The sequence below is a fragment of the Penaeus vannamei genome, chromosome 42, assembly GCF_042767895.1.
Source record: "Penaeus vannamei isolate JL-2024 chromosome 42, ASM4276789v1, whole genome shotgun sequence".
Lineage (NCBI taxonomy): Eukaryota > Metazoa > Arthropoda > Malacostraca > Decapoda > Penaeidae > Penaeus > Penaeus vannamei.
In genome coordinates, this window is record NC_091590.1 from 13,453,726 (window position 1) to 13,466,225 (window position 12,500).

General features: G+C 39.5%; 3 long non-coding RNA genes across 3 annotated transcripts in view; 1 reads left to right on the forward strand and 2 right to left on the reverse strand.

The window, feature by feature from the left end:
• Positions 1 to 11,234, reverse strand: part of LOC138860613 (uncharacterized) — an 11,780-nt gene extending 546 nt beyond the window's left edge. Inside the window, exons 1-5 of the long non-coding RNA XR_011398354.1 lie at positions 11,191 to 11,234; positions 6,925 to 7,155; positions 6,142 to 6,378; positions 1,413 to 1,530; positions 1 to 786 (exon numbers count right to left, since the gene is read on the reverse strand). The exon at positions 1 to 786 is cut by the window's left edge and continues 546 nt beyond it. This is a non-coding gene — a long non-coding RNA (uncharacterized lncRNA). The remainder of the gene's footprint in view (positions 787 to 1,412; positions 1,531 to 6,141; positions 6,379 to 6,924; positions 7,156 to 11,190) is intronic.
• Positions 2,082 to 2,771, reverse strand: LOC138860626 (uncharacterized). The gene is made up of 2 exons (XR_011398362.1): positions 2,325 to 2,771; positions 2,082 to 2,146 (listed from the first exon to the last, which is right to left on the reverse strand). It is a non-coding gene; the product is annotated as an uncharacterized lncRNA (long non-coding RNA).
• Positions 5,377 to 6,033, forward strand: LOC138860636 (uncharacterized). The gene is made up of 2 exons (XR_011398369.1): positions 5,377 to 5,790; positions 5,969 to 6,033. It is a non-coding gene; the product is annotated as an uncharacterized lncRNA (long non-coding RNA).
• Positions 11,235 to 12,500: the final 1,266 nt, after the last annotated feature.

Consider the following 12,500-nt stretch of genomic DNA (forward strand, 5'->3'; position numbering starts at 1 on the left):
ATGGCAGGGTCCTCAACAGAAATATATATATATATATATATATATATATATATATATATATATATATATATATATATATATATATATATATATATATATATACATGCCTATGTACATATATACGTTTTTCATGTTCTTTCCTGAGTTTCGTCGACTTCTTTTAATGGCACATATCTGCCATATATGTGTATTTGCATATTGCGTGTAGAAGCCTTATATCTTGCATTTTTCAGGCTTTAGAAGCGATGTTCACGCTCGGCACGGCGGAGCTCATCGGTACAGCCAAACAAGGTCTATATAACGGGGAGAGAGAGAGAGGAGGAGGAGGAGCAAGGGAGAGTGATGGAGAGAGAGAGGAAGAAGAGCACGCATGCGCCCCTGCGCCGCCGTTCTCTTCTAGTTCCGTATTGCACAGGTTTGCTTGTCTGCAAGTATGTCCCTTCCTTCCGCGGGAGGGCGTTCGGCTAAGGAAAAGGCAGCATAAAGAAGAAATTATTGCCGTCCTAGAAGAGGAGGGCGACCCCGAGGAGCGCTCACTGCTCCTCGACATCGTTTCTTAACCAACGAAACAGCCTCGACCAAGCAAGTTTGCGTGTAAGATGCATACAAACAAAAATTGAGGGAGTTGAAGAGAGCGGAGGAGGGTAGGGGGAAAAAGAAAGGCGGAGGGGTGATAGAAGGGAGGTCCGGAGGCTTCACAACTTGTTTGTTGAAATATAATGTTAGGTAATATAAGGAAGAGACTGCCGCCTCCTTCTCCGCAGGACACGACTCCATCCGACTACTCTGAAAGAAGAAATACGAAAAGTGAGTATGCACACGCATCATATTGAGAGCCATTTTTTTTTTTTTTTTTTTGGGGGGGGTATATTAAATTAATTCCATTGATGTTCTCTAAATTGTTTCCGCGAAACTTAGACACCCCACTAGCCTTCTCAGAGTAGCAAGAAAACCTAAAACTGAAAACTTTACTTTCGCACATGCACAAATGATGTATAGATTGCAAAACAATATGGAGGTATACTATCTTGTTTTGAACTTTTTTTTTCAAAGAAATGGGAACTGATAACAATACAGCTGAATACAATATGGTCCCTGCAGTAACAATTTTCATTACCACACATACATATACTATATATATATATATATATATATATATATATATATATATATATATATATATATATATATATATATAATATATATATATATATGTATATATATATATATACATCTATATACCTATCTATCTATATATATACATACACACACACACACACACACACATATATATATATATATATATATATATATATATATATATATATATATATGTGTGTGTGTGTGTGTGTGTGTGTGTGTGTGTGTGTGTGTGTGTGTGTGTGTGTGTGTGTTTATGCGTGTGTACTTACACGTAGCCCGGACGGAAAGGAATCCCCGCCAAATTCCCTCGCTGTCCCTGGCTCCTGATCCGCCGCCGTCTTTGCCTTCCTCTTTCCTCGCTCTCCCTCTCTCTCTCTCTCCTTGGCTCTGTAAGTTAATAAAAATGTTTATGTGTGCTTTTTGTCGTTGTTTCTTCTTCTTTTTCTACTGCTGGATTGTAACACCTGTTGGGTTGCTCAAGGATGAAAATAAATAAATGAAAAAAAATAATCCAGATATGTGGCATCAAAAGATGTCGACAAAACGAGAAAGAACACAAAATAATGTGTATATGTACATAGGTATGTAAATATATATATATATATATGTATATATAAATATATATATATAAACATATATATATATATATATAAACATATATATATATATATATATATATATATATATATAAATATATATATACATATATATATAAATATATATATACATATATATATATATATATATATATATATATATATAAACATATATATACATATATATATATAAACATATATATATATATATATATATATATATATATATATATATATATATATACGTATGTATACGATGTATGTATACATATATATATTCCGTAATGGGTTTGCCAGTAAGGCGGCGAATCGTTAGTATGAAGAGGTACTTAAATACGGCCGTGAAGAATCTCATCTTTATTGATTTAGCAGACGTTTCGAAGGATTACATGCCTTCATTATCAATGCTGTAATTAACCAGATAGAAGGGTCATTAGACTATGTAAAAATATGAAGGCGTTCTGGTTTTACAAAAACGTAACAGAATAAACAATATTAACGGAAAAATATATACAAAAAATATATGAACACAATAGAAAAATATATAAAACATATTAAGAGACGTAAAATCAATGTTAAACTAACCAAAAAAAGGAGGTGTTTATGGAGATGAGCAGTCTAGTGGGTAAACAAGGGGGTCGCTGTGGTTAAGTTGTTTAGCTCTGGTTGCATCTTTTGTATCAGGAGGGATTCTGAGGTGATGAGGTCTAGGCGGGAGGAGTGAGATGACAAAATACTAAAATCTGTGGTAGAAAAAGGGTGTGAGTGTAACTGGGAATGCTCTCTTATTGCCGAGAAGGATGGTTTGCTCAGCGGGAGGCCAGTCCTGAAAGACTTGCCTTTATGTTCGGAGATGCGGTGACATAGCCATCGTGAGGTGGATCCCACGTACCTAGCTTGACAGCTAGGACAGGTAAATAAGTATACCACATTAGAACATAAGTCAGAGCTGCGATTTAAAGGATGTTTTAAGAACTTAGCTATTGTGTTGTTGTTACTAAAGACAAAGGTAAATTTAATCTGGGGGTAATTCATTTGCAAGAGCGTTTTTAACCGTTTTCTGATTTCAAAGCTTAGATCACCCATGTAGGGTAGTTTAACATATCTATGGTCTCTTTTAACCGTGGAGACAATTTGTTGATTGGTGAATTTCTTACACAGAAAGGTTTTAGTAATTTTATCACACAACTGTAATGGGTACCCATTAGTAATAAAAAAGTTTTTCAGAAATAACAGTTCATTATGGAAGGCATTCCAGGTGCTACATAGATTGTAGGCTCTAGTTATAAGAGTTTTCACACTATTGATTTTGTAAATATACGGGATGTAACTGAGAAAATGTAGGCCGAGGCCAGTGAAAGTGGGTTTACGGTAAATGCTAGTTTGGAAGATACCATTGTTGTTAGTGATCATAGTATCTAAAAATGGCAATTGCTTGTCCATTTGCAATTCACAGGTGAATTTGATGCTGGGGTGTTTGGCATTTAGGTAATCTAGAAAAAGATTAATGTGTGAAGGGTGCTTAAAGAGCAGGAAAGTGTCGTCGATGTACCGACGATAATATAGGGGTTTGAATTCAGGCGGGCAGTTATCTAGCCAGCTTTTCTCGTGGTGACATAGAAATGCATTAGCATAGGAGGGGCCAAGTGGAGAGCCCATAGCTACGCCATCTGTTTGTGCATATAGGCAGTCGTTAAACGTAAAAACTGAATGATGGGCAGTGATTTCCAATAACTTTTTGAAGGTAATCGTATCCAAACCATATTTGTCAAGATAAGTATTGTCCAGGTTGTTAGTTATCAACTCCGTGGTCTCTTGTAGAGGCACGTTTGTGAATAACGACTCGACATCAAAACTCGCCATAGTGACGGGTTGTTGGAAGTTCAGAGACGTGATTTCTTTAACAAAGGATGTGGAATTACCAATAGTATATTGATTGGATGTTAAAGGGGAGATGATGGGAACAAGAAATTTTGCGGTGTTGTAATTGAAAGTGCCAATCGAGGAAATTATAGGCCTTAAAGGGATATTAGGTTTATGAACTTTGGGTAGTCCATAAAGAACACCAGGTCTGGATCCAGAAGTCATAAGAGAGTTGTAGGTGTTTATGTTAATGGATGCTAAGTTTGTATTTCACAGATTTTACCTGTACTTTGAAAAGCTTTGTGCTTACTTAAAGAATTGTGACATCTACAACAACAACTTCAACAATGTTACTAACAACATCACAACTATAGCCAACAACTCCTTTAAAAAATTATCTCAACAGAGGAGACTAGGTTTTGACTCCGATGTTCTCCTGTCACCACTTCAAACCCTTAAGAATGACAATACCATTGTAATTACTAAACCAGACAAGGGACGAGGAGTGGTTATTTTAAACTAATGTGTTTATGAACAAAAGTTAATGGATATTCTCAGTGACAAAACAAAATTCAAACAAATCACGACAAAAATGTCCACCCATTTGTTATATTTAGAAGACAAACTAAATAGACTTCTTCGTACTATCAAAGCATCCATTAACATAAACACCTACAACTCTCTTATGACTTCTGGATCCAGACCTGGTGTTCTTTATGGACTACCCAAAGTTCATAAACCTAATATCCCTTTAAGGCCTATCATTTCCTCGATTGGCACTTTCAATTACAACACCGCAAAATTTCTTGTTCCCATCATCTCCCCTTTAACATCCAATCAATATACTATTGGTAATTCCACATCCTTTGTTAAAGAAATCACGTCTCTGAACTTCCAACAACCCGTCACTATGGCGAGTTTTGATGTCGAGTCGTTATTCACAAACGTGCCTCTACAAGAGACCACGGAGTTGATAACTAACAACCTGGACAATACTTATCTTGACAAATATGGTTTGGATACGATTACCTTCAAAAAGTTATTGGAAATCACTGCCCATCATTCAGTTTTTACGTTTAACGACTGCCTATATGCACAAACAGATGGCGTAGCTATGGGCTCTCCACTTGGCCCCTCCTATGCTAATGCATTTCTATGTCACCACGAGAAAAGCTGGCTAGATAACTGCCCGCCTGAATTCAAACCCCTACATTATCGTCGGTACATCGACGACACTTTCCTGCTCTTTAAGCACCCTTCACACATTAATCTTTTTCTAGATTACCTAAATGCCAAACACCCCAGCATCAAATTCACCTGTGAATTGCAAATGGACAAGCAATTGCCATTTTTAGATACTATGATCACTAACAACAATGGTATCTTCCAAACTAGCATTTACCGTAAACCCACTTTCACTGGCCTCGGCCTACATTTTCTCAGTTACATCCCGTATATTTACAAAATCAATAGTGTGAAAACTCTTATAACTAGAGCCTACAATCTATGTAGCACCTGGAATGCCTTCCATAATGAACTGTTATTTCTGAAAAACTTTTTTATTACTAATGGGTACCCATTACAGTTGTGTGATAAAATTACTAAAACCTTTCTGTGTAAGAAATTCACCAATCAACAAATTGTCTCCACGGTTAAAAGAGACCATAGATATGTTAAACTACCCTACATGGGTGATCTAAGCTTTGAAATCAGAAAACGGTTAAAAACGCTCTTGCAAATGAATTACCCCCAGATTAAATTTACCTTTGTCTTTAGTAACAACAACACAATAGCTAAGTTCTTAAAACATCCTTTAAATCACAGCTCTGACTTATGTTCTAATGTGGTATATTTATTTACCTGTCCTAGCTGTCAAGCTAGGTACGTGGGATCCACCTCACGATGGCTATGTCACCGCATCTCCGAACATAAAGGCAAGTCTTTCAGGACTGGCCTCCCGCTGAGCAAACCATCCTTCTCGGCAATAAGAGAGCATTCCCAGTTACACTCACACCCTTTTTCTACCACAGATTTTAGTATTTTGTCATCTCACTCCTCCCGCCTAGACCTCATCACCTCAGAATCCCTCCTGATACAAAAGATGCAACCAGAGCTAAACAACTTAACCACAGCGACCCCCTTGTTTACCCACTAGACTGCTCATCTCCATAAACACCTCCTTTTTTTGGTTAGTTTAACATTGATTTTACGTCTCTTAATATGTTTTATATATTTTTCTATTGTGTTCATATATTTTTTGTATATATTTTTCCGTTAATATTGTTTATTCTGTTACGTTTTTGTAAAACCAGAACGCCTTCATATTTTTACATAGTCTAATGACCCTTCTATCTGGTTAATTACAGCATTGATAATGAAGGCATGTAATCCTTCGAAACGTCTGCTAAATCAATAAAGATGAGATTCTTCACGGCCGTATTTATCTACCTCTTCATACTACATATATATATTATATGGCTTTGTGTGTGCGTTTGTGTGTCTTTATGTGTGTATATATTTCAGCCATGTGTAGCCTTACCATTGTTGAGGACCCTGCCATGGGTTCGCTCACACCCTCTACGTCCTGCTCCCAAATGTTTGGTCCCTCTCCCTTTCTTGGATTAAGGGAAGCGCCGGGGTTTCTTCCCCTGGCGACGGCGGCGCCTCCTCCTCTCGCCTTCGTTAGCTGAGACATTGACGTCGACAGGCGGACAGCCAGGCCTTCGGCTGTACCGATGAGTTCCGCCGGTCCGCGCGTTAGCATTGCTTCCAAAGCCTGAAAAATATGAAATATGAGGCGTCTAGATGCAGATATGCAAATACACAGATGCAAAAACACACGGTATAGACAGGCACTGATGCAGAAATACACATAGATGAGGAAATACAGACACTGATGTAGAGATACACAAACACAAATAAAATACACAAATACAAAACGCAGATGCAGAAATATACTGACACAAAGATACATATAAATACATACACATGACAAATATGCAGAAATACACAAACAAGAATACACATAAAGCACAGATGCAGATATACAGACGCAGAAAGCACAGCTACAGAAATTCACCGAAAAATACAGATACATAAATGCAGAAATGCACAGGCAGAAAGCACAAATACGGAGAAAAATACGTAAGCACATACAGCTACAGACATACAGCCACACATACAGATAAACACACACAAATAGTTTTAGAAATACGACATAATTGCAGAGGTACAGGAATACACACACAAATTCACACACAAATACAGATACACAAATGCACTTACAAAGATATGAAGAAATAATTTATATGCAGAAATACACCTACATAATTAAACACACGCGTGCGTGTGTGTGTGTGTGTTTGTATGCAGTTTACACGCACACTTATTTGGTCGAAACTGTTGCGCTGATTAAGCAACGATGTCGAGGAGCAGTGAGCGCTCCTCGGGGTCGCCCTCCTCCTCCAGGACGGCGATGATTTCTTCACACTGCCTCTTCCTTAGACGACCGCCCTCCCGCGGAAGGAAGGGACATACTTGCAGACAAACAAACCTGTGCAATACGGAACTAGAAGAGAACGGCGGCGCAGGGGCGCTTGCGTGTATGGATCATGCCAGCGCATGCACGTATGTATACACACACTCACACATGTGTGCGTGTGTGTGTGTATGAATATGTATATATATATACACATTTGTGCATACATAAATATACACACACGTATATAGATAGATAGATAGATATAGCTATATACATGCATACATACATACATGTATATGTGTGTGTGTGTGTGTGTGTGTGTGTGTATATATATATATATATATATATATATATATATATATATATATATATATATATATATATATGTATATATATATATATATATATATATATATATGTATGTATGTATGTATGCATGTATGTATGTATATATATGAAAGGGCAACAAGTTATATAAAGGATAAAAACAATATAAAGTAGCGTAAACGAGGCTAATGAGTATGGACGACTGGTCCGACTATCGGAAATTAATGAATATCAGATGCATCACTGAATACTTCTTTGTATGTATGTATGAAGTCGCTCGGGCTCCATTGCTACATGGATTCTATGATATGATACAATGTACATTAAAAGGAAAGGTTAATGTGATACGCAAAATGTGCGAAAATACGAGAAAAAGAAGAGAGAAATAAATGCAAAGAACAATTCGTGTAACGATATGAGGTGAGGTAAAATGAATGAACGCGAGAAACAATAGCAAAATAAAATAAAATGTGTAAACGGGAATAATACGAGACAAAAGAAACAAACAAAGAAGAGGCAACCCCAGTGTAGGCCTATGAGAACGCGCCCTTGCCAGGTCGAGTGGCGAGACTCCTGGCCTGACAAGCACACCGCTCACCTGCGAGGGCTACCTGTGGAATCCCTCGCCTTCGACGCCGTACATTACAATCAAAAGCCTCGGTAAGGGGACGCTGTTGTGAAAAGAAAAATAATAATCCTAGTGGCATGTCTAATTATAAAGAAATCAAATAATTATCTCAGTGTCGAGGTGTGTCAACGTTATGGCCTCTCTCTCTCAAGGACCTCGGGCGCGGCTCGACCTCGACACCATCGCCCGCAGCACCGGCAGGAGGCGCGGGGTTTTTCGCCCGGACTCGGCGAGCGGAGAGATAGTAGCAGCGGGCCGCAGCCTCCGCTGACGCCGGGAGATTGACGAGAGCGGAGTGATCCCCCGTCTACCCGCGCGATGGAGTTACGCACATCGACAAGTGAATAGATAGGACATTACTAAGAAAAGATAAGACGGAACTTTACGTGTATAAGATATTGTCTGATTTTTGTCTGATTTTAAGATTTATTTTTATTGGATATTAATAAAGTGTGTGTGGGTGTGTGTATGTCGGGCGCTTTCGCACGCGTTATTCACGAGCGTCAGTGTTTGTGATGTTACTTTTTGTTTTGTTATTTCGTTTTCTAAAGTAACAATAATAGAAATTGCATATGATTAATAAACTCGAAGCATCAATAATGTTTTCATTCAATACCATTATTATTCTGATAATAATAAGGGATAAAAGATCGCATAGTTCTCGTGTGAGTGTTTCTCAGTGTTGGTTACTCATGTTTTGTTTCGTTGGTCAGTTGGTCTTTTCATTTCTCTTATCGAGAGCGTAGTTCTTTGTTCCATCCCTGTGTTTCAGCGAATTCCCGAAGGTGTCTGTATTGTATTGTGAGCGTTTTTAGACGATGTGTTTCTTTGTAGTGTACGAGTGTTTTGAATGCTGTTTTGGGAAAGTTTGCCTCACGGGTTAAGGCGGTGGTCTATGGTGTGTGTGGGTTGCCCCTCGAGGTCTGGAGTGTGTGGTGTGTTCGAGTGCTTGTTTGAACCCTTCCCAGCTTGCATGTTTAAGGATCTCTCGGGGAGGTGTAGGTACCATGATGGGGTTTGTGGAGAGTGTAAGTATCACGGGGAGGTGATCGCTGAAAGTGACATCGTCTGTGGTGATGTGGTAGTTTCACCACACCCCTCGCGCCAGGCAGCGGAATACTTGCTGTGCCAGTCAGCAATCTGTGACGTCACTCACTATGACGTCACTCACTGTGCCTACAGCCGGTTCAGATATATATACCCAATAGTTGTTGAATGTACTGTATCTTTTAAAATATAAAATTTATATGAAATTGGTAATTTTCTCATCGTATAATACAAATCAACTGTCGAATTAGTATTGATGTCAGTGGCTCCATTACGGGTGCTTTAGTTCCTTGTTCATTTCACATATGCATTTATCGTGAATTATATTTGTTATATATATATATATATATATATATATATATATATATATATATATATATATATACATAAATATATATATGTGTGCAGCGTCTATGGCAATACGAAGTCATCCTTGATGTTACGAAAAAGTATGTATAGTCAGCTATTATTGTGCCATAATTCTTGGCGTTTCTTTGAAGAGTCGCATCCATATTCGAACAACTGAGCCAGAAAATGCACGTTTGTTTGTTTCAACTCAAACAACTACTCGCTGGGTGTTCCAAGGAGGGGAATCGAAAAAATCCAATAACCGATTCCAAAAAGAAAATAAATAATAAAAAAAATAAAAACATATCTTGCTTTCTATTTCTACTGTTATTTGTCATTTATGTATTTTTTCCTTCTATTTGCCAATGCAATGTAGTACAGTTTACGCGTAGGTGTAGATGATTTAGCATAAAGATCAGATTTTTGATACGCTATCTTAAAAATGTGTGAAATGTTAGTTTGTTTACAGGCACTATCTACAAAATAAGTAATGGCATATTTTATATATATTTTTTATGCCAATGAATATTCATAAATTCCTGAATATCCATTTCGCGGCCAATGCTGATGTATGATAAATGCGAAAGAAAATATGGTCTATGACGTCATAATGACGTGGGAAACGCGATGTGAAACGAGACGGCAAAAAGCGGCCATTTTTTCAAGATAGACGCAACTGCAGTTCTTTCGCTATAAGCCTGTCACGGCTTTGCATTCTAAAATGATTAAAACTAAGCATATTTGAGTTCGCGTTTGGATCTGACGAAATAAAAAAATATCAAGTACTTTATTAGTTAACGTTCATATCGAGAGAGCATATGAGTTAGATTTTGTCATATAGGACATGTATGCCAATTTTACCTACACATACGCATATACTGTAAACGTGTATTGACAAAAGAAGGAAAATGATTATAGCATAGATGACAAATAAAAGTAGAGAGCAAGATGATTTGATAATTTCATCTACCTTATTTCATATTTTTTTTCTCTTCTTTTCTTGATATCATATATCATACAACACACGCAATGGGAGTCGGTTCTTAGGCTTTTGCTATTCATCCTCCTTGGAACCATCTATTTAGTAATAGTTGAAATAAGCAAACGTATTTTTCGCTAAGCTGTTGGAATGTGGATGCATCTCCTTATAGAAACGCCAACGCACACACACACACACGATGATGAAGCATCTATATATTCTATAATGAAGAATATAATGTTGTACGGTTTCTGTTTATTGAATAAATGTTTGGTTCTGGCGAAGAAAAATCGATTAGCCTTTGCTAAAAAGATCGTGATTTTGTACATTTTTTTTGTTTGGTTTTGCTGCCATACACCGATATAAGTATGAAGCGTTTTTTTCGTGTTTCAAATTAATATACGGCTAAAATTATTGATAAGTGTGTCGAAAGAAGGCGGAATGCTGCCTCACTGCCATAGGCGATGCCATTTCTGTAAACAAACAGTGCCAGGATATCGCATTTGTGGAATATAAACGAGTGAAAGAACGGCGAGACAAGGTGATCTACCTGCATCTTCCCGTCCTACTCAAAAATCAAGGGGATCATCTCCTAAAATAGTCAAAACAGAGAATTTGGGCTTTATGTGCTATGTGCATTTTGAGCAAACCAAGCATCGGCTGCAATGAATAAGGTTATTAAAAAAAAAAAAAAAAGCAAACGAAACAGCTTTCTTCTAGGAATCTAGACCAAAAGCAGGAGACGATCCCCTTCGCCCTTCAGCCTCGCAGGACTCACCTTTATGCAGCGGGCCATTCCTATCCGGTGCTGGCAGCCTCGGCACCGGTACTGAGGAGGAACCATCTGAAGACTCGCTGAGGTTACGTGCCTTTGCATCCCCCCCCCCTGCCAAGCTGATCTAACCCCCCCAACCCCCACCTCCCTCCCCTCCCTCCCAAGGACCCCTTGCGTCACTCTCTGCGTTTGCAAAACAGCAGGAGAGGAAACCATAAGAAACCAAGGAGAAGAGGAGGAGGAAGGGAGAAGAAGGGAAAAAAGGAGGAGGAGGAAAAGAAAAGGGAGTAGAAAGGGGGGGGGAGGAAAGAGGAGGTGGTGGAAGAGAAGGAAAAGGGAAAGGGGAATTGGAGGAAGGAAAGAAGAGGTAAAGTAGAAGGAAAAGAGGAGATGGTGGAGGAGGAGGAGAAGGAAAAGAGGAGGTGGAGAAGGAGAAGTGAAAGAGGAGGTGGAGGACACACACACACATGTATATGTGACGGGAGAAGGAAAAGGGAGGGGTTAGAGGAGGGGAGGGAGCGAAGCGGAGGGAGGAGGGGGGTGAAGAATGGAAGGAGGGGACGGGAATGGTGGGTGGCAGGAGGAGGGGACAGGAGGGCAGTGTTCGTTGCCACAAAAGTAGAGAAAGGGAAGAAAGAAGAGGAATAGGTGCCAGAGGTGGTTGACCGCTTCGTTCAGATCTTCATCAGAAACATATGTTCGTGGCAGATGAAAGAACGGAAGGGAGGGGAGGGGAGGGGAGGGGGAGTGTTGAAAGGATGCACGGCCGGAGGAGGGAGGGGTGGCTGATAGGTGAGGGAGTAGCAGTGGAGGGAGGGGAGGGAAGGGGGGAGTGTTGAAGGGAGGCACGGCCGGAGGAGGGAGGGGCGGCTGGTAGAAGTGGGGAGGGGAGGGAGAAGTACCGAAGGGAGGGATGACCGGAGGTAAGGGGTATGAGTATGGGTAAGAGAGAGCAGGGCCAGGGATGGGTAGCAGAAGAAGGGAGGAGCTGTGGGCGTAGGAGAGGGGGGTACAGGAGGGGTCACCTGCGGACGGAGAACTCTGGAAGAGAGGGGCGGTGAGACGGGAGAGGGAGAGGGAGGAGAGGGGATAAAGTGAAAATGAATAGAGGGAGAAAGAGGAGAGGGAATAAAGGGAGACGGAGTAAAGGGAGGAAGAGGGAATAGAAGGAGACGGAGGAGAGGGAAAGGGAAGGCGTTGGTATGGGAAGAGGCAGAAGGAAAGGGGGATAGGGAGAGGGGGTTTGGGGGGGAGTCATCTTGGATCCTTCTCTCTATTTAGCCCTCTTTCTTCTAATCTGTATGTCTATCTGT